At 39.1% G+C, this 23735-nt stretch overlaps 1 protein-coding gene across 4 annotated transcripts in view; it reads right to left on the bottom strand.

The window, feature by feature from the left end:
* tbl1xr1a (tbl1x receptor 1a) overlaps window positions 1–23411 on the bottom strand; it is a 181134-nt gene extending 157723 nt beyond the window's left edge. The window contains exon 1 of one of the 4 annotated variants that reach the window (XM_039758828.1): window positions 23055–23411. The gene's annotated coding sequence lies outside the window, so the exon portion shown is untranslated. Of the gene's footprint in view, window positions 1–22196; window positions 22263–23054 lie in introns of those variants that run through there. The other 3 variants (XM_039758810.1, XM_039758839.1, XM_039758820.1) reach the window with 3 other exon arrangements.
* Between the last annotated feature and the right edge of the window lie 324 nt (window positions 23412–23735).

The following is a 23735-nucleotide window of genomic DNA, read 5'->3' as shown; positions in this document are numbered from 1 at the left end:
ATTGTGTAGTAAAATTACAAAACTTAATCCAAGTGTAAATTCTGTGCCGAGTGATATGCCTGCAGCCATTTATCGTATTTTTTATTTGGGCAGTATGTGAAATGCAACTGATGGATTACAGAGAGCTTTCACTTCTGTGGCATTAAAATATATTAAGTTTTCCTCAACACCCATCTAACAACCTATTAAACAATCAGTCTAACAAGACCGATAGCAAAAGCGTACCGGTATATAAAAAATGGGATAGAAAAGAGGAACTAATAGACAAGCTTGTGAGGTGGACAGATTGTGACACTAAAAGAAAAAAAATTTAAAACACAGCAGGCATAGAAGAGTTGTTATTTATATTACTTTGTTCCACATCTGACCTTTCATTTCCAAACCAATTCCAAACAACTGACTTAACGTTACAGTTTTTCTTTGGAACAAAGTGATTTTAAGACAAGTATAACTTGTCATATTCTTTTCATTAATGTTTTGACTCCCAACCTCTCCCTCTCTCTCTCTCTATTCAACTGTGACCAGCTGATCAAACTACAGTGTTTGCTCACCTGTTTAATTATCCATCCATCCATCCATTTTCCAACCCGCTGAATTCGAACACAGGGTCACGGGGGTCTACTGGAGCCAATTCCAGCCAACAAAGGGCACAAGGCAGGAACCAATCCCGGGCAGGATGCCAACCCACCGCAGGACACACACAAACACACCCACACACCAAACACAAACTAGGGCCAATTTAGAATCGCCAAACCACCTAATCTGCATGTCTTTGGACTGTGGGAGGAAACCAGAGCGCCCGGAGGAAACCCACGCAAACACGGCGAGAACATGCAAACTCCACGCAGGGAGGACCCGGGAAGCGAACCCAGGTCTCCTAACTGCAAGGCAGCAGCGCTACCACCCTCCTGTTTAATTATACCATTGGTAATTTTAAAAAGCAAAACAATCTTCAGTGTAATAAATCAAGCATTACCAAATAGTCCATCTTTTCTGCTCATGAACTCTCTTCCTATAAAGCAGTTTTGTGATCTTCAGGGCAAATGTGAAGTTTAACTCACACAACCTGCTCTCCTGATCACACAATCAGCTTCCCACTAGTTACATCCTGCTGAAAACATGGGTAGTAGTTTCTTATTATTACTGTTTTGCTTGTTTGCAAATGTTTACTTTCTTTTGGGGTACCTTCTGTTCTTTTACATTAGCATTGAATAGGAACCTGGCTGTACTCTGTCCTCCAAGCAATCACTTCAGTCAAACTGCCATGTGCACTTTTTTCAAACTCTATACTGCATGCAAGTAACACTGATCACAAAACATGTACGTGCCTCACATGCATATGAAAAAAATCTAAAGGTCAGCAGTTTACACTGTTTCATTAATGATAAAAACAAAATCCTGGACAATTTTTAGGATTTTATAAATATCAGCCAGATCATCATTTCAAGTCTCAAAAAGAGGAGATGACTGGGAAAAGGAAAATGTTTGGTCACCATTTTATCAGTTCAATATCAATAGATTAATTCAAACAGTATTGTTAACAAAAAAAAACTCAAATTAGTGCTGGGCGGTATGACCAAAATTCTAGGTCACAGTATTTTTCAAAATTATACCGGTTTCACGGTATTCAACTGTATTTTTTTCTCATGCATAAGTTTGTTTTAATTTCACAAAGACGCTTTTTGTGTGGTGATTGGTTATGTGGAGAAAGAAAAAGGAAGGATAAGAACTGGGGGTTTGGTACGTCAGACAGAGACAGCACGCATGTAATAAAGAAAGCCCGCTCAGAAGAACATCCATTGAATTCTGTGTTCGTGTCTCCGTCCTCCAGATCCTGAACCCAACATTTACACAATATTTAAGTTAAACCTGTGCGATACCCATTCATACTTCCAGTTTTTTGGAGCCTTGTCACAACTGCCATAAAGTTCTCTACACTGAACGTACACCTGGGGACCCCTTACTGCAAGGGAGCACCACTACCGCCACCCTACCGTGCATGTTTAATACCTGCTTTAATGAATTTCATCCTGAAAATGATACCAAGTATATATCTTAGCATTTTAATTTTCAGAGAGCAGGAATATCATGTGAATGTATTCTGTTTGGTGATCGCTGCCTGCGCCTCCTCAGTGTAGAGGAAGTCAGTTTAAGAAGCCCTTAGTGTTTAACAACTAGGTCGGGGAACACTTAACACAAAGCATTTAATGCGCTACATTAATTTATGACGAGGTTTGAGAAAATCTAGTAAATTAAACATTTTAGGATGAAGTTTAGTTTACGACATTCTACTTTAATTATAAACTATGAGAATAAAGTGGAAATGTCGACTTTAATCTTGACATAAGTGTCGAGATTAAAGTGGAAATGTCAAGACATATAGTGTTTTTTTTCCCTGTGACCGTATTTTTTTTTTCTTCACCATGGCCGTAATACGATTCTATAGGGCTATTCCACAAATCTATACTAATAAAAGCACGCACGCAGGTTTCATTTCGAAATTCTATGCGTAACGGTCATAACGGTCGACAACGTCCGCTATGTTGAACTTTCTTATTTGTGGCCCCATCTTCACGAAATTTGGTAGGCGGCTTCCCTGCACTAACCGAAACCAATGTACGTACTTATTTCGGTGGTATGACGCCACTGTTGGCTGCCATCTTGAACTTTCCAACGGTCTTTATTACTTATGGGCTCATCTTCGAGAAATTCGGTACGCGGGTTCCCAACACTAACTGAATCCTACTTACGTACATATATACATCCATAGCCTGCAGCTCGGTCACCATGTGAGGCGGCGTTGGGTCCCCCATCCCAATGCCTCCCACGTTGTTGGCTGCCTGCTTATATAAGGCCATCCATCGCTCCGGTCTCTACATTCCCTTTCTTGCTTCGCCACGGGATTCACGTCTCCCTGCTGATAACTGCAGCGTTTTTATTTAATCCACGGCTTCTCCGCTGTTTTATTGTTCATTTATTACGATTATATAGTTATTGTGTAGGTATTTTAGACTTACTTTACATTGTTCAGATACCCATTTCCTTTATCATTCCAACCGTACCCGCATTAACATGTCTATCGAGGTGATCACCATCGATCAAACAACCATCACTTACCGAGTGGTTTCCATGTCCGGAGATGGCACCTGCCTTTTCCATTCTCTGGTACGTATCGCACGGCCATATCAGGCTCACTCTTGATATCCGGAGGAACATTGTGTCTTATGTATTGAATGATTGGGACAGGTTCAAGGTGTGGACTGATGGTACCGGAGATAATTATACTACACAGGAGCACTATAAGAGTGAAATGCTTAAGCCCTTCACCTATGCATCTGCATGTGAGCTGATGTCTGCCGCTGAATTGTTCGGTTATCGCTTTCAAGTGTACCGAAATGGCCAAATATTTTACACCTTTGGACAACCGCCAATGCCTTTTAAACATCTTAGATTCACAGGTGACGATTTCAGTAGTGGACACTTTGATGTTTATGAATGTTTAAACTCTCAAAAGCTGGATGTGAAGTTATCAATGAAACTGGTTGTATACTTACAACGCTTGACAGATGCTGAATGTCACTTCAACACAAGTCCTACAAATACTGTCGTAATTGAAACAAACCATGAAACTCAAACCGATTATTACAGCAGCAATCCAAGCTGTGAGATTTGAGACAAGATTGCTTTTCACATGGCCAACTGTACATTGCATGCTTAAGAGTAAGCTCAGCACATAGCTTGGTCATATTACAACTGGAGGACCGAACTCAAAATGTGGTATACAAAGAGATCCTTAACAAATAATTATTGGTATATTTTCCCTCAGTTTAAAAAGGTTTAATTTTCTTCTTAATAAAACTTTTAAGGCAGTACTTCGCCGCTGCGAAGGGCGGGTATTTTGCTAGTTACTAATAAATTACTTCTTAAATGTCTTTCTATGCTTATGCATATGTTATGAAGTTTACATAAGGGTGTAGCCACCCTTCAAATAAACTGTTGCTGAAATTTGTCAAATTAATGTTTTCTATGCATGGTTAAGTCATTTCTAAAAATTGGCACCACTTCAAAAATAACAGTGCATGCTAATTCAGTCAAGATAAAATCAGTATCAAAACCAATCTGGACATTGTGAATCAGAATCTAATCAAATCAGGACATCATTGCTGATACCCAGCTGTAAGTGGTACTGTGGTCCAATAGCTGACATCTTTACCAAAGTCAAATTTTTAGCACCAATCCAAAACTAGGATGCCCTAAACGCATCAATTGTTTTGGCAGTTCACAATGTTAGTGTTCACAGTAGCCACAGATAAATGACTGTGCACCTCTCTCAAGAAGTAACCCAAGAACAGTCAGGTGCTCACACTACATCAGAAGAAATGAATACTACAGTCAGCCCTCCATAACCACAGGTACCACATCCATGGATTTAACAACTGAGGATCTAAAATATTCCAAAAAAAAATTCAGAAATTTCAGAAAAGCAAAACTTCAATTAACAGAATGACCAGCACTACACTGAATTCATCTGAATGAAGTGATCTGTAGGCATACCCTGTTGTAGCCCCCCACCACAGGAGTTGAATAAAATGGCCCATAGCACAGTAAACTTAAAGGCAGTGTGATGGCTCAGCTTTGCTCACATCACCACCTTTTTAAAGCGAAAGCTCTTTTTTGCTCACTTGTCTTCAGATTCTGGGCACTACCAATCACCAAGGTGGGAAAAAGGTTTCTATCATTACAATTCCTGCAGTACTGAAGCTCTAAAACAAAACACAAATTACATATACAGTACATATTCTGGAAAATAAAGATACTCAAGCAATGTGTCAAACTTAAACTGAAATCAAACTTCCTTACATCACTTCCCCAATCCAACCCCCAAGTCAATCAAAATGAATCCGTCTATCAGCCTGCAGACACCTGGCCAGAATTCTCTAAAATTATCTATACACACATGCTTGCAAGCAAAAAGCTGTGTCGACTAGAAATGGCCAGACACATAGAGACTGCCCAGCATTTGTTTTAACATAAGCCACTCAGTCACACAAACCCGACTGCACGCCCAACCTACCTGGAAAGGGGTCTCTTTTTGAACTACCTTTCCCAAAGTTCCATTCTTCCATTTTTTCCCTACAAGGGTTTTTTTGGGAGTTTTTCCTTGTCTTCTTAGAGAGTCAAGGCTAGGAGGCTGTCAAGAGGCAGGGCCTGTTAAAGCCCATTGCAGCACTTCTTGTGTGATTTTGGGCTATACAAAAATAAATTGTATTGTATTGTATTGTAAGGCGCTATGAGGCTCTTAGTGTCACATTATGTACACCTTTTTTGTATGAAGAAATTGTTCCTAAAGTGTAATTAAGTGGTCAAAGAAACTCCTCAAACCCAAAGAGGGAGCACTAACTGCTATCTCGCAATGAAAAAATACAAATCGTAGATGTTTTGAAACACGCCAGATCATTTGCAGACATCATTATGTACAAAACAACACAGCATAACAACTATTTGCATAGCATTTATATTGTATTATAAGTAATCTACAATTGATTTAAAGTAAATAGGAGGATGTGCTTAGGCTATATGCAAATACTACACAATTTTATACAGAGGACTTGAGCATCCATGGATTTTGGGGTCAGCAGGGGTTCCTGGAACCAATCCCCCACAGATACATAGAGTTCACTGTGCTGTGACTGAATTGCATATAGTTGAAACACCTCTAAAAGCTCTTGAAGATATTCCTTACTGCAAAACTGCCATTGAAAGCAGGAATCATGGTGCAATCCAAATACTGAAACTTTTACATTTAAAACAGGGCTATATATTTTTTTCTTTTTTTTGCCATTATGGGACAGAAATAGTAACCTATACTGTTTAAAAAATCTGATGTTGTTGTTCAAATTTGCTCCATTTGAAACTACTAGTTTAGGAATTTTGTTTATCATCATTTTCCATGAAGCATGGGATTAACATTTTTCCTGGCCACCAGGTATGCATAGCAGAAACAAACATTATTTTTGGTTGGTGTGTACCCTTAAAAAAATAACTACATGAATAGCTCTTCAAGTTGAAGGAATACTCTATCTGAAAATGATCAGTGGTGGCAGAAAAAAAAATATATTCTCATGCTCTCCCAACCTCTCCTCTCTATCTCGTGGAGAAGGGACATAAAATGGTTTTCAATAGAGCAGGACCTTATAGTGACCAACACTGGTCAACATCAAACAATGTGAAAAAAAACATTCATTGGGGGGGAAAAAAGAACAAAATAAAACACCAGTGTTGTATAATCCACATGTCAGCTATTCAAGTCCTATGCTTAAAACCAGCCTCTCCCACAGGGCTGTGGAGTCGGAGTCGAGGAGTCAGAGACAATTTTGGGTACCTGGAGTCGGAGTCGGCAAAAAGTTAACCGACTCCGACTCCTACTAAATTTAAATGGGAATTAAAAAAGTAAGTTGAAATGTCCCAATTCACAAACAGTCATAATGAACTACTTCTCTGCTGTAAGAATAAAGCCCAATGCTTGCAGTGCATAATGTTACCACAAAACGAACATGTCAAGTAACCATGAAGCATGCTTTTCATTGACTGTATGCGTCACTATATGGGATGTAATGCAAAGGTAAGGTGCGGCACCGCTTTCCATAGTGTCGTGTTCCACTGTTACAGGGAACTGTGAACCTAGGCTAAAGCCCCCCATACATTTACAGATGCACTGCCGATTTTTCGGCCATTCAACGAGTCATCACGCGTCAAACGCCTGAAAAATCATCTGGTGTGTTCTCAGCTCCGTCAGCTCCCCTTCGCTATGCGCTAGTGAAGGGGCCGAGCCGAGAACACAGATCTCTACCTGTCTCCAGCAGAGGCTCGTTCTGCTGATCAGCTGGCCGGTGAGTGACACAATGCACTAAACTTCAAAGCTGGCTGACAGAGGAGACAGCCACTGCAGCAGACAGAGGCATCACATTACTTTGGATGGGGGCGGTGGTCGAGATTTTCGGCAAGCTGGATCTGCCCGTCCATGTGGACACCCGCAATCTGCAGCCGCCAATCAATTGCCATGATTGTACACGCACATCAGTCGGTAGCAAAATCGGCCACGGATATCTGCGTATTTGGGGGCCTTAACTCTCGCTGATAATTAGGTAAATGTTTTTTGCTGGACTAGAGACACGTATAAGTGAAGGGAATAAACTTAAACTTTAAACCTGACTATGGGATTCAAAAATGATTCATGATTTCCTTTAACTATAACTGTATTCCAAGTTTAGTATAGGTTTTCCAGATATTGTTTTTAGTTCATATAGTTAAGCTTTTTTTTTGTTTTAAAAGTTAAAACTACCAAAGAATGTGGTTTGTATTTTTGAACCAATACATTTCCTGTTCGTGATTTTTATGCCTGCTATTACTATCCAGACACTTGTTTAAAAAAAAAATAAATAAACAAAACCTTGTTTTCATTGTGTTTGTCTTTAATCTGGCATTATAGTAGAGTGTTGGCTTCCTAGCCAGTACTTCTGTGGTGAAATGACATGTATGTTGCCTTCCTTTCCTTCAATGGATGTAGAAAATACATTAGCATAGTATATACATACAGAGGAGTCAGAGTCGGGGAGTCGGAGTCGGAAGATTTAGAAACTGAGGAGTTGGAGCATTTATCTACCGACTCCACAGCCCTGCTCTCCCACTCATTAGCTGGTCAACAGTCTTGTCTTCAATTCAAAGCGTGGCTGCCATGTTTGGTATTAAGTTTGAATCCTTTGTTATTAAGGTCATCTTTTTTGTATTCCTATTTTTTTCCATTGAATATTTGTTAAGCACTACGCATATGAAAAAGGTACTACACAAATACATTTTATTACTATTGATGTACGACTGAAAACAAATAAGTAGTACTTCAAAATATTTCAGTTCCTGGAAATGGTATGTCAAGAAGAAAGGCTGAGAAACCACCTCATCTCAAAAATTAGGTAAAAAGAGATTTTCTTTGCAGCAGTGCATTTCCTATTACATTTATTATACTTGTCAACACACATTTTGGTGCCTCAGATGTCAGACCTGTTTCTGCGTATATTTGACCTGCCGATTCCAAAAATGGCCCCAATTTTCCCCTATCAACTCCAGTTTTTGAGATACAGAACATATGCCATATACTACTCTTTACTCGGCTCACCCATAAAAAAAGGATATTTTAATATAGTTTTTAAATTAATATCTTTTAAGCATGAATGAAACATTAAATATGAAAAGAAAAGTGTACTACATGAAAATCTACTTATTTTACACGAAAAGCACAGATTTATGATACAAACTTTACAGTCATTCGACGACTTCTGAAAATGGGATATGCCAGGATAATCCCACATAAGATTCCAAGAATAGTCTTTCATCATGTGTGCATCCCATCTTCCTTGGTATCTGGCTTCCACTGTTTTTATGTCTTGGTGAAATCTTTCACCTAGCTCTTTGCTTAAGTCACCAAGGTTCTCTGGAAAGCAATCTAAGTTATTGTGCAGATAATGGACTTTAACACTCATGATACAGCCAAGCCTGATGAAATGAAAGAGCATATCCTCTACTATTTGTGTGTAGTTGTCTGCCTTCTTGCTAACCAAGAAAGTTTTTCACAACAAGAACAAATGAAGACCAGGCATATGATTCGATTTCATTAATTGATGCTATGAAATGTGGGTCATTTATAAGTTATTTGATCTGTGAACCATCGAAAATTACTGCCTTCAGTTTTTCCATAATAAGTCCAGGTAACTTATGCGCTATGTATTCAATGCATGTACCGTCTTTATTCAAAGCCTTAACAAATTGTTTCATCAGGCCTAGCTTTATATGTTGTGGATGCAGTAAGATTCTATGTCATGTTACCAAAGGTTCATTGATTACATTTTGTCCTCCAACTACCATATATTCCCTCGCAGGCCAATCTTTTCTTGTCCAATGCTCATGTTTGGAACTACTATCCCAAAGGCATAAAAAGCAAGGATACCCATTGCTGTTCTTGGTAATTTATCTTTCCCAAGACTAAAGAGATGACCTTGTACTATTCTTTCATCCTGGTGGAGTGACCAAATCAATCATATCTAAGCAACTAGAGCTGAAGCTGTGTAACCAATGCAATGTTCTGAATCAGTGACACAAATAACCCTAGGAACAGGCCTAAAAACCAAGAAAAAATTTTTTGCTGGACTGTGTTATGCACACATAAACAAGCATTTTAACATGCATCGTTTAGCCTAAAAACTGAAAAAAGTCAAGTTTTGAAGGCTGAAGAAAATTACCACTACATTACATTACCACTACATTGCAGAAGCTGAAAAGAGCATTGTCAACAGTTCGGAACAACAAACAAAACACTTGTAACTGTATATTTAGAAACTAATACTAACCAGAATGGTTAAAGAAAACAACTACACTGAGCGACACAAAATTACTTGGGCCATGAGTAAAATCTCTAAAACTGTCACTGAAAACATGAACAATTTGTACAGCAATGTAGTGAACTTGCCATAATCAACTCTTAGCTGAAAATTTCAATGGTACAAGTTGTATATAATACACAGCAGAAGATGCAAAAGCCTTATGAACACTAACACTAGAAAGGCCATTTTGGAATTTGTTAAACTGCAGAATCAGGGACACGAGCAACAATAAAAATGTAGTATATTTGCCTGGTGGGCTGAGTTGCCTCAAAACCGTGCATATTGTAATCTTAATTAGCCAATACAAGATGTCATTTTGCTTGTTAAAGGGCATTTGTTATAAATGGTGTAGATAGTGTCACTTCTTGGGTATAAACAGCACCCTCTTGAGCTCACTTATTTTTATTGAAGTCTAGCCCTTCCCCACGGCTCCGCCCGCGTAGTAGTGAAACAGGACAAACTTTAAAAATCAATAAACAAAAATGTATCGCTAGCTAAGCTGAGGCAAGTTACACTCCAAAACACAGAGTTAGACCAACTCCCCACTCCTGATGTCACACTTCCTCCTCCCCTTGGCCTGCAGCTTCTGTCTCAGATTAGCACGAATCTATCGCTCCTGCAAGCGAACAGCGATTCTTAGCGTGATAAGAGAAGTCACAAAATGAACTGGAATGTTTAAGCAAATTCTAGAAAAAAACCAAATCTAAATCCGTTAAGTAGTTCTCTTGTTTGCTAGCTAAGTGGAAGTAAGATATGACCAGTCCCCCTTGGCCCGCTGCGTCTCTCTCAGATTTACACAAATAAATTGTTACCACAAGTGAAGTATGATACTTAGCGCGATTCAACCACAGCGTTCAAGCAAATTATAGAAAAAACCTAATCTAAATCAGCACTGCGTCAGTTCACGTGAGCCGCTTGGTGTTCTTGCATCGAAGGTTCCCAGCTGTGCTGGTGCCATCTCGTGTAATGTCAGCTAAGACCCGGCACTTAAAAGTTTCTCTCGCAGTTTCAATGAGTCTGTGCCAAACACCACCCTGACTATCTCATCTTCCTCTGCATAAGTACAGTCCTTCACCCGTGAACATTTACCGGCAGTGTTTGTATTGGATTGCCGCTGATGGACGGCCTTATATGGGCAGGCACTAAATTACAAACGCTAGTGGCAGCCTGTCTATGAACTTAATTTAATATAAACTTACGGTTCACGCCGTGCTTTATTTCCGCAGTAGCTGTACTTATGAATATGCTTGTATGCATCATTTGCTTCATAATGTTTTTCTGCCTTCTCAATTGTGAAATGGCGTTTTGTGCTCATCGCCGTTTGGAGTTCTTCCTTGTTCTCTACGTACATACGTAGGAGGCGTGATGATGTCACACGAAACTCCGCCCCCCACGGCCATCTCCAACTCAACTCCATTACATTGTATGTAGAAAAATAGGTTCCAGTTATGACCCTTACGCATAGAATTTCGAAATGAAACCTGCCCAACTTTTGTAAGTAAGCTGTAAGGAATAAGCCTGCCAAATTTCATCCTTCTACCTACACGGGAAGTTGGAGAATTAGTGAGGAGTCAGTGAGTGAGGGCTTTGCCTTTTATTAGTATATATATATATATACACACACACACATAGAGAGAGAGAGAGAGACAGATGTATTAGGCCGGGTTTATACCTAACGCGACGTGTGCGCCTGTGTACACTACTGCTATGCTAGCGTTGTACTGTTTATACTTGTGCGTGTGTTTTACATAAATCTGGATGATTCCAGGTGGCAGTGCGAGATATCATCACGACGAGAAAAGGTTCAGCTTCGCTGTGTTGTGAACTGCCTGAAACACACATTAAATTCTGAGAACACCTTCCCACATTATCTCTGAAAAGGATGGATATTTGATGATTAAATCCATCAATCCAGGGATGCACCCATTCCAGCTACCACTGGGCACGAGGCAGAAACAATCCCCGGATGGGGCATCAGCTCATCACAAATTGAATATAACTACTCACATACACTAGCATCATTTCAGCATCACCAAATCCCCAAACCTACATATCTTTGGAAGGAAACTGAAGCACACTGTGGAAACCCACCAGGAAAACATGCAAACTCCAGGCAGGGAAACACCAGGAACATGACTCTCTACAAGACAGCAGTGCTACTGCTCCTCAACCGTGTTGCCCCCACATGTATAATTATTAACAGTATTCATTTTTTAAATAAACGATTTTTCTGTAAAATGTAATATACATAGTTTAATGCAGTTCATCATGAAAGTGGTATCAACTATAAATCTAAGGATTCTAAATGTGCAGAGAGCTGGAATATCACAAATTTAATTTGTTCTGGATGGCGATCACTGCTTGCCACTGCGGTCAATGCAGGAGGAAGCCCCAGAAGCACATAGTGATTAACAGCTAGGTTGGTTTTAGGATGACGTTTACAATGGTCTACTTCAAGGATAAAATAAGTTACGAGATTAAAGTTGACATTTCGAGATTTAGGCTGAAATTTCCACTTTAAATCACAAAGTACTACTTTTCACTGTGTCTCTAACTTTTTTCTCTGTGGCTCACATACGCCGCAATACATTCTGATGCTGTTGTGAAAGTAAAATGTATCGTGTCATTACAACAGGGAATATGTGACGTTTCGATTATAAAAGCACCATGAATGCATTTGTATGTCGACATTTTGCTTCACCACATCAAACCATTAAAGCATCGACATCAATCCTGTATGATCCGCAGAGCAGCTTTCTGTCACATATAGATAGTAAACAGAGACTCTGACATCATGTTCCGACTTTATCACACTGCGCCCCCCGACTTTTTGCTGGTACTGCAACTTGCGCACGCATTAATTTCTGAAGACGTGCTCAGAGGACGTGTCAAATGAACGTTGGGAACGTGTGGCTGCCATGATGCATGCATGTACACGTTCTGAGCGTGACGTTTAAACCAGTCCTTACTGTAGTTCTCATCACTGAACCTGCATAACAACTTCCAAAAGCCATAAACATGTTGTTCTCTATACAACAAAATTCTTCTAGACTCACTGCAGGCACTTCATCCTATACCAGCCAAAATAATGACACAAAAACACATTGCCATTATAACCTGCAAGACCATGTTGAGGGGACTAAAAGATTAAGTTTAAGTAGATCTGTGGATTTCTAATCAAACGAACATAACATGTAGTCCACTAGTTCCACAAATAAAAGTATTTACTCTAAAAAGTGAACTTCTTACATACATAGTAATACCCTGAATACAAAGTTTATGCTGTATTTTTTTTCTTTAAAGCATCTTATATTTGAATCAAGCACATATATACAGCAAAAACAAATATTCACTTCACCATTTCAATATTTGTAAAGGGCATATTTATGGTGCTTCTAACAAACTATTAATGACTTTAACTTTTCTTTTTATTTTTTCATTATGTACTGGCTTCAGAGGAAAAATCTGTTTAAATGCCTCTTCATCTCAATTTAGTATGATTAATCATCTGGCTTTTAGACCTAATCATATAAAATATACAAACCTGGGGTACTCAATCACGGTCCTGGTGGTCTGTAGTGGCTATAGGTTTTCATTCAAACCAGTTTCCTAATTAGAACTCAACCCCTTCTAATAATGAAACTCGGTATTTAACTATATGCCTTGTTAGCGCTTTCATTCATCAAAGACAAATATTCATTACATTGTTGAACAGAGGTCCTTAATTACAGTCCTGCAGGTCCACATTGGCTGTAGGTATTCACTTCAACCAATTTCTTAATTAGAATCCATTTATTTACTACTTAAGCAATGAGCGATTTGGGCTTAATTTTAGTTATCTTGTCTAATTCAGAACCCTTAATTGCCTATTTTAGTTTTTAGCAGCTGCATTTAAGTTTTAATTGCTGCCTATTTTCTTAACCAAACATTAGTTAATTATGAAATACAGATAACCAATAAACCAGCAGTTCTCCAGCGAACATGCTTCCTTTTACACCTGTGCATATGCACCATGAAGTACCTGCATTAAAAAAATGCTTAGAAATAAACGAGAGGGGAACTGGAAGGACTGTTAAGTTTAAATCTGCCCTGGTCCACAAAACACATGAATAATGTTCTCAGAGAAGGAAGTGCAATTAAAATTTCTCTTGGATGACTAACAAGCCAAACATCAAGTTTCATTATCAGCAAGGACTGACTTCTAATTGGGAAATTAGTAGACAGGAAAACCTGAGGACTCCCAGGGACAGTGATTGAGGACCATTGATAAAAACAAACTAAAAATGAAATGTAAATGAAATGCATACAAATGTGTAAATGGGTGTTTTAAAAAAGATACTTGCATTCAAATTACTGAATGCAGTTACTAATTTAATCAAATATATTTAGAATTTGATCAAAAGTTATCAGGTGCACTAATCAGGGGTCACTAAAACTTTGCCAACCCCCACACATACACTAAAGGTACAGAAAAACAAACATTCAAAAAAATGATAGTTAAAAAACTATGGTAGCCACAAACAGTAATCAAACATCAATTGAAATAAAATCATTATTTTCCCCACCCCCCTTTAGTCTTTTGAATTTTTCTGCATCACTTGATGTTTGGCGCACCTCGTTTCCACTCTAAGGTTGCATCTTGTCGGTTTGTGTATTTTTTTCGGCAATCACACAAAAATAGCTTCACTGATTTTCACCAAAACTTGGCAAGTAGGTTGTCAATGGTCCCACTTAAAATACAAGCAGTATGGCATTTCAAAAATCAGGTAGGGTACTTGTAAATGGGGTCTGCGGGCACAAAATTAATCACTCCAGAACAGCTCAATTGAAGTTCATGAAATTTTAAATGCATATTACTGTTGACACAACTTAAAATTCAGACTTTTTGGCCTTTTAAAAGTTCCATTGAGAAAAATGGGATTGTAAACCACATTATCATGCCTCAACTATTCAGCTCCACTTTGGCCCTACTTATATTATAGGCTACATTCCACATCAGTCATTCAATGGAATCATTAGCACAAAGTGGGTGTGGGTGAAGGGGACCTTGTATTACCTGACCTGTCAGTGGAAGCGACATCTGTTAGAAGAGGAAGTTATAGGCCCACGAGAAACCCCTGGGGACGCTTAACACTAGAATTACCAAAGCCTATGAAAAAAGTCATAAATCCGTCCCACCTTAAATCCCTTCACACCTCTCATTCAGCATCTTTTGTCTTATAAATGTGTCGATAAGCAGCAAGCAGCCTGCTATCACATCCCCCCACAGCCGCACAGTTTTCTAAGCTCAAGTCTGTTTACCTGCGTGTCAGTTGTTTGGAGGTGTATACAGTGAGAAGTCAAGAAACATGACACCTTTTATAAATACTATATCATTATTTGGAACACATGCATTTCATGTGTGTTCTGTGTCTAAAACTTGTAAAGGTTAAATTTGTTTTTTTTTTATTCAGTTTTATTCTCTGTCGTGTTCATGCTTCTCCCGGATCTGACACTGTTGTTTTCACATAAAGACGTCCTATAACAGAGGTGAACTCAGATGATGACGAGGGTTCTACATCGAAGAAAAAATGCACGTTGTACTTTTGCTGTCACTGTACTCTGTACATGTACACGGGAATGCTCTGTAGTCTACTTGTGACTTTACGCTGTAGGAAGACAAGTAAATAAATCAGGGTCTTATATACAAAGTACAGTGATGGCAGCTTCCACCTGCTGCTATAGACTCTTCAGTACGCGAGCGACTCTCCATGCTAGTGTTTAGATCTGGACGGTATATATGCCCAAAAAAGAAGTCTGACTGCATTCTCGTACCATTACCATCGTGGCATTGCATGTGTATTTTTTGAGCATGGCCGTGTTGATCAAACACAGGAAGCTCTGCAGTCTACGCTGTAGGAAGTAAGCAAATAAATCAAGGTAAATAACAGTCGATCTGGCTTTTATGTAAGTAACATATAAATGTTAATGTTTTGGGCACATGCACTGTCCAGATCTAAACACTAGCGTAGAGAGTCACTCGCGAACTGAAGAGTCTATAGCAGCAGGTGAAAGCTGCCATTAGCAATGACTTAGATGGAACTGAACATAGTATCATATATGAAGATAGCGAAGAAAGTGATATCAGTGATTGTGAGCCACTGAGCTTCATAAATTCTGACACTGGCGATGAGGAGTTCTTGGGGTTTCCAGAAAACTAGAAGAGTGCTTGAACCTTAAAGTCTCTCCTCATTTGTTAAGGACAGTGATGATGGTTCTCAATACCGCTGTTGACTTTACATGGTTGAAATATTATTCTGCTATCCCTCTATATATAAAAGAAAATCCTGGAATGTAAAAGCCAGGCGACGAGACATGATCTTCTCGGAAGTTCTCGAAAGACATTTTAAAGACCTGCGAGACAAAAAGGACTGACAACGGAGCGTCTCACGGGGCCGTGGAACATAAGATTCTTGCAAGACACGCCCTTCTTATCAAATAGCACCAAGGACAGCCAGCAAAACATTCAGTCATGTGCCTTTAGCAAAGAAGAAAGAGCATCACAGAGAAGACACCCAAGGCGCGATACATACGCAGAGAAAGGTACAGAATGTGAAAGCAGTAACAGGCGAAAGTATTGCAAAGTCCCAGCCAAGCTGAAGCCTTTTTTGTTTTAAGTGACTGTAAGGTCCGCTCGAGGGAGGGCAGAATACAGCATGGCATACTGATAACTGGGTGCTGATTGATGTAATAAGGGGGATGCGACACCCGTGGGAGGAGGGGTTGGAGAGGATGCTAGAAAGTTGCGTTTGGGGTTACACAGTCGGTGATTGTTAAAGTAGAACTTTTGTGACACTTTATTACATCAGTCGCTACAGTATCAAAAAAAAGATAGCACAGATCGTACTGACAAAAAACAAAAGGAAATTAGTTTAAGTCAGAGAATTTCATACACGGGGTTTAACTCACGTGCATTTATTGGTTACTTTGCAAAAAAAAAAAAAATTAACTGCTGATGATATGGATCGTTTTGTCTGGGCTGAAATTCCAAACACAGAAACCTATCCTAAATTATGGTACAAAGTCATTAAACACAAGTCTCACAGACCTCATTTAAAAGATTTAGCACATTGGGACAGGAACAGATTCCAAATATTGTTTTTACAGAAGTTCTGAAATAAAAGTGAAACTAATGAAATAGCAACAATTCAAAGAAAAAAAAAATCTTACAAGTGTGTATCCGGAAAACCAAACACGGGGGTTGGCGAGTGAAGCCCCCTAATATTTTATTAAATATATTATTACACCAATTGGTTCAGAATATTTGTTTTATTGTGTTCCCCCTCTAAACCTAGGTGCATCTTATGCTCAGGTGCATCTTATGGAGGTAAGAATACGGTATATATTTGTTTTCTTACCTTAACACATTATACAAATATATTTCTCAACACCAGATACTTCAACTATCTGATATATAAAGCAAAATATCTTTTTGTTAAGTATGCAAATACACACCATTAAATCTCTCCAAGCCAAATTCTTTACAGATTACCCATTTGAACAGGTGAGCGCCAAAGGCTATGTTTCATATCTAAATGTTTCCAATGGAGAACTTTATTTAGTGACCACCACCTATGCTTTATTAAACGTACCTGCAAGGTATTTTTGGGGTTTGGCACTGGTAGGTAAAGTTGATGCCCAAGATGGAGTTGAATTTTGATTTGGGATGAGATTTGTGATGTGAAGGTAACCTGCTGGGGGCTTTTATTTATACCTCAGATGAGGGACTTTCATTTATAACTCAGATGAAAGACTACACCAAATGTAAACTGGTGATCAAGACTCTTAAAGGGTAAGCTCAGCATTATTTTAATCTTAACTTATGTGTTTACAATCACAGCACATAATCGTTTACCCCAGAGATGTGTGTTCTACAGTTGAGCATTATTTATTATCAAAAAAGATGAAAAAATGTCCTCCTTCAGAGGCTTATTACATTGGTCTAGGCCATTATTTCCACATTTTTAGGCATAATTATTAGAACAAAAAGTTGAAAGTAGAGTTGAGCAATATGGACTAAAATTGACACTGGGATGAATTTTTGACCCAAATACAGTTTTTGACATTCTGGGATACATTCTCATAACACATTAAAGATTGAAGATCCTCTCTATATACTGTAGATATGTAGATACACATCTTCTATAGTGTGGAAGAGCCAGGTATATTTTTTCACAGTAATGACACAAAATATTTTCAGAGGAAATGGGTGTCATTTTGCTAGATTTTTCTGGATCTGGATCATCCAGAGGAAACAAAAAATCCAAAATTTAAAAACTTAATAACCAGCTATGCCTCAAAAAATAGCTTGAATAACATTTTTTACAAACCATCTCCTCTACTTATTTTTGAGGTCGCATTCAATATCTTGCCAGCCTTGATGGCATCTGTGTCTTCCAGTCAGTTTGAATTAATAAACATCACAGCTGTGAAGTACAGTGTACTATAGTGATGTGTGTTAGCTGTATGGCCACAATATGAGCCATGAAAAACCAAGGGAAATTCACTAATTCACACCGAATACCATGCAAACTCTACAAAGTCACCTTGGAGTTTTAAGGCATCAGTGTTAAGCAATATGCTAATGCAGCTAACAAAATAAACAAACATTATTAGATTAGATTAGATTCAAATTTATTGTCATTACACCTGTACAAGTACAAGGCAACGAAATGCAGTTTAGGTCTAACCAGAAGTGCAATTAGCAGAAAGTGCAGGATAAAGGTATAAGTTCTAAGTACACCTAAAAGGGATATGTGCCGGGAGAGGCTATGGGTAACTATTACAAAATGATATTATGTGAGCATAATATACAGATTGCTAGTAACTATACTTATAAATGTACAATGGATGAACAGTATATACAAGTTGCTATTAACTGTAGTCAGGCATTTGCAAATAGATATGAACATAATATACAGGTTGCTTTTTTCTATAGACAGGAATTTACAAGTAGACATGTACAGATAGATATGTACATAATGTGCACTCTATAGACAGGAATTTACAAGTAGACATGTACGAATATATACTCAATCAGAAGTGTACAAATGTATTATGCATGGATATTTGTATTTTCAAACAGGTATGTACATTGTAGCGCAGTCCATATTAAATAGTGTAGTGGTAATGGGAAGAGTATAGGGGTGTGTGAGGTTTGGGCAGGTGTCAGTGGGGGGCAGAGTTCAATAAGGAGACAGCTCTAGGAAAGAAGCTATTCTTCAGTCTGCTGGTTCTTGACCTGAGACACCTGAAGCGCCTACCAGAAGGCAGAAGAGAAAACAGTTTGTGGGCGGGGGTGAGAGTAATCCTTAAGAATACTGCGTGCTCGACGCACAGTGTTTCTTTTGAAGGTCCTCAATGGCTGTAAGTGGAGTCCCTATAATACGCTGGGCAGTTTTCACCACCCGCTGCAGTGCCTTACACTCCGCAACAGAGCAGCTTCCGTACCAAACTGTGACACAGTTGGTTAGGATGGTTTCTATTGTGCAGCGATAGAAGTTTACCAGAGTAGGTGAGGATAGCTGGTTCTTCTTAAGTTTTCTCAAGAAGAATAGGCGCTGGTGAGCCTTCTTGACCAGACTAGAGGTGTTGGTGGACCAGGATAGGTTCTCCGAAATGTGGGTCCCCAGGAACTTAAAGGATGAGACAGGCTCAACAACCATTCCGTTGATGTAAATGGGTTCATGTGAACCTCTTCTTCCTTTCCTGAAGTCCACAATGAGCTCCTTGGTCTTATTGATGTTAAGGAGCAGATTATTGTCCGTGCACCAAGTGGCCAGGTGCTTGATCTCCTCCCTGTAGGCGGACTCATCGTTGTTGCTGATGAGGCCGATCACCGTAGTATTGTCTGCAAACTTGATGATGTTGTTAGATCCATACACAGGCCTGCAGTCGTGGGTGAAGAGGGAGTAAAGGAAGGGGCTCAGCACACAGCCCTGTGGTACGCCAGTGTTGAGCGTGAAGGTAGTGGAGCAGATGTGGCCTGACCTAGCATGCTGGGGTCTGTTGGTCAAAAAGTCCATAATCCAATTACAAAGTGAGGTGTTAATATCCAGATCTCGAAGTTTGGTGATTAACTTAGAGGGTAAAACAGTATTAAATGCTGAGCTAAAGTCAACAAACATAGGTGCATAGGTGCATAGGTATTTGTATTGTCCAAGTGTGTGAATACAGAGTGCAGCGCTATGGAGACTGCATCATCTGTGCTCCTGTTGGCACGGTAAGCAAACTGGTGTGGATCTAGTGAGGATTGGAAAGAGTCCTTTAGGTGTGTCAGGACCAACCGCTCAAAGCACTTCATAATGATGGGTGTGAGCGCTACGGGGCGGTAGTCATTCAGGCAGGTTGGGCTAGAGTGTTTTCGGCACTGGCACAATTGAGGTAGATTTAAAGCAATAAGCTTTATCCTCTATACTTTGCCCCCTCCTTCAAGTTTAATATCAAGAAATGGAAATAATGTCTACAAAACTCCATGGCTGATAAAGGCTTGAATATTGTTACCATGATTAAAGAGGAACAGTCATATATTCTGTCTTTTAATAGTCAAAAGTATTCTTTCAATGTCAGAACCTTAAAACAATGACGGTTTGAAACTCCACAGCCATTTTCGTATAAATTGCCAAATGTCACATTGATTCTTGGGATTTTGAAATCTTTCACCAGCTACATACTAGACCATCGGTCTACTCTTCTCCTGGAATTTCAAATGACAATTGTACCATTTAATTCCAAAATTTTTGTAAAAGCTCCCTCATGAAAAAGTACTTTTTGCCTTTAAATACAGAACACAAACAGTAACTGAATTACAAAGTGGGCTTATCCCCAGAAATATTTAGCTTTTCCAGCAGTAGCAAAAGCTCACCTCATTTTTTGCTGGAAAGAGGTTTATCCTCAGTGTGCATTTTACTTTTTCCTCATATGTAGCACCAATCACCAGTTATGCAGAGACCTGCCACTGCTTCAGTCTACCAAAGTTCCTCCTTTTATCTCTTTTTCTCACATCTTCAATCTATTCTAGCTTCTCATCAGTATATTCTAGCTCATACAAATAGCATTCTGCACCAAAGTTAAATGTTTCCTCATCTTCAAGGCTGAACAAATCAGTAATATATAATATAATACAAGAGTTAACTTTGCAAATTTTTAGAAAAATGTAAATTACATATTATAAAATCCATATACAGTGTGTATGAATCTTCTTTAAAAATGGGTATCTTGAGAGCCTCACAAAAACAGATTACACACTTGATAAAAACAAATATAATTACAAACGTTGCAAATGCTTTATTAAACTGCTACAGGAGACACAGTAATCTTTAAAATTTATAAACAGTGCTTTACATAACAACCCCAAGTTCTTGGGACAAATAAAGAGAGTGAGTGTGAAAATCACACAGACCTCAGAAATACCAAACTTATACTTTAAACTGAACATGACCTTCCTGAATTCACAAGCACCATTTCACACCACTGTATATGACAAAATTTCAGTATTAGTGATACTTCTGATTTGAATGGCATCACGTGGAGAAAAAGTAAAAGTGTCTACACATACACCTCTCATTGAGCACCACCAAGTGTGTGACTTTCTGCCTCAGGTAGCATAAATGCAGTTACAGACTACCAAAATTGCATTTTATGATTTCTTGAAGATGTGATAAATATTAAATATTGATGACAGCGTGTGAGTTCACACACATAAAAATGACACTACAAACATTTTTCACAATATAGAAACAAAATATACACAAAAATCCGCTTGCTAATCTGATAAATAGGTAAACAAAATATTGACTATAAAAAATGCCCTGCCTTTCTGGCCTACATTTATTTTTAAAACAAATGGCATCACGTGGAGGAAAAGTGTCTGCCCATCCACCACTCACTCTGCACCATCCAGTGTGAGAATTTCTGCCTCTGGAAACCCAAATGTGTGTATCGTGTATCAAAATTTAACTTACGATTTCTTGAAGATGTTGTAAATATTAAAAGTTGATGATCGTGAAAGAGCACACAAACAAAAAAAATTAATACTTTCACTCTATAGAAACAAACTTGACACAAAAACACTCCTGCTAATCTGATAAACAAGTAAACAAAAATACCATGCCTTTTATTTTTAACAGTAAAGGTACTTAATACAACTTACAAAAAGAAATGTATTTCAATGCCCTAGACAGCAAATGGAACATTAAGGTATTAATAGCTAGAAGTATTGCCAAACATAAGCACCCAGCAGTAGCATTAGCGTGAGGAAACAGAACCCACATCTGTTAACAATGTAAAGTAACATTACAGTCTCTATGATAGATAGATAATATATCTATATATAATATATAATATATATACACTTACTCACACACACACTTTATATTTATATATATATATATATATATATATATATATATAAATATATACACACTGTATATCAGAATCAGGAAACTATTAATCCCGAGGGAAATATGAAACATAGTCATAGAAGCTAAAAGAATATATAGATAACATATACACAGATATATGTGCAAAATGACAGAGAGAGAGAGAGATTACAGATGAGGTGAGAGGGGACTAACATTTGTGTTCGAATTTATATCAAAAATGCATTAAATCAATATTCAAAGACTGAAGAGACACTCTTCTAGTAAGTTACATAACTTACGGGAACTCACTGGCCGTGTGGGGATGGGTTAGCCGTGGCAGACAAAAAACGTGGTCACTAACCTCAAGGCGAACTACGGATACACTAGAGCGCTCGAGAACATTTCAGATGAGCACACAATCCCGTCGCTATCTACAGATCCGTCCGTATGTCAACAAGTCGCGCGCCTGCTCTTTAAGGCTTCCCCTCCCCCTAACTCATGCGCCTTCCCATCCCCCTTCAGCGCGCGCTGAGCACCACTCACATGTCGCCTGTGCTCTACAAGAAGCCACACGGGCAAAACGGTTTAAAGAAAAAGAAAAAAAAAACACACACGCAAATCAGAATAATCATTGCTGAGAATAGGAAGTATTACAAGGAGTGGGGTCGGGAATGGGGACGCGCGATTATAACAATAGCCGTGCCTTTATCACTCTCCTTGTGTCGACTAGTTTTGTTTGAACACGCCGTCCTCATCCCCGTTAACTCTTTCCTTTAACTAAAGTGACTCTGCTCCGGTCTTTCCACCACTAGACACGGGTGAGAGCGGCTTTGACACTGTGAGAACCTGTCCACCCGCCACTGGCCTATTTATGCTGGGCGGCTGATACACCAAATTCGCTGCATTTTGTTTGAAGTTGTCAGTCGGTGTCAAAACAGCGCGGCCCATCCCCCACAACCTCCACCACCACTCACACACTCTCTCTCTCTCTCTCTCTCATACAAACACATACATCCTCCCCCACCTCAGCGTCCAGTCTCCAACAAATCACATTTCCTCCAAACGCGCTTGGGAACTACCCCACTAGCACCTTTAAAACAAGCGGGGGGCGAGGGGAGACTACAATGATATTATTATTATAACGAGGACGATTATTATTGCGCCACTACTGAAAGGGCACAGGAAAGCGCGCATATAAATACACAGAAAGCACACTTACTTGGGTATCCAGAGCACATCGAGGGGGGGCTTTCTGCCACTTCGCCGTCTTGCTGCAATTTCCTTTTATTATCAGTAGTAGTAGTAGTATATATTTTCCTGTACAGAATGTGTTGCCTCCTAGTTGTAAGCCAAGCAGGAGTGTTGTGCTCGATAATTACATCCCCACGTACGCGTCATGAGGTTATTAATGCAATATTATTTAAGGTCTCTTTAAAAAAATAAAAAAATAATCAAAAAAAATGAGGTCTGGAGTCAAATTCGAGGAGATAGTGAGGCTGTTACTAAGAGAAAGAGCCAAACGGTTCAGGAGCAGCCAACGGCTCTCAGACACTCAAACACTGTGGAGGGTGACCTGCCAGGCAGAAATGAGGCAGGCCCGTGCAGCTGTGTGTACACACACACACACACACACACACACACACACACACATACATACTCTGCTCTCGCTCTCTTTCTCTCTCTCTCTCTTTCTCTCACACACACACATTCCGAGGAGAAGGTGCGCATCACATATTAACTAGTCTGCTGCTTTCATTACTGGGGAATGTGCTTACTTTGGAAAGGAGGGGGGGGGGGGCACATTCCATGATGAGGAAAAAAAAAAGAAAAGAAAAACATGCAAGATGCGTACCAAAATAAAATACAAAGAAACACACAGCTGTGCTTAATCCTGCTTTCT

The sequence above is a fragment of the Polypterus senegalus genome, chromosome 1 (assembly GCF_016835505.1).
Source record: "Polypterus senegalus isolate Bchr_013 chromosome 1, ASM1683550v1, whole genome shotgun sequence".
Lineage (NCBI taxonomy): Eukaryota > Metazoa > Chordata > Cladistia > Polypteriformes > Polypteridae > Polypterus > Polypterus senegalus.
The sequence above is the reverse complement of the archived record's forward strand: the minus strand, read 5'-3'. Positions and strand labels throughout refer to the sequence as shown.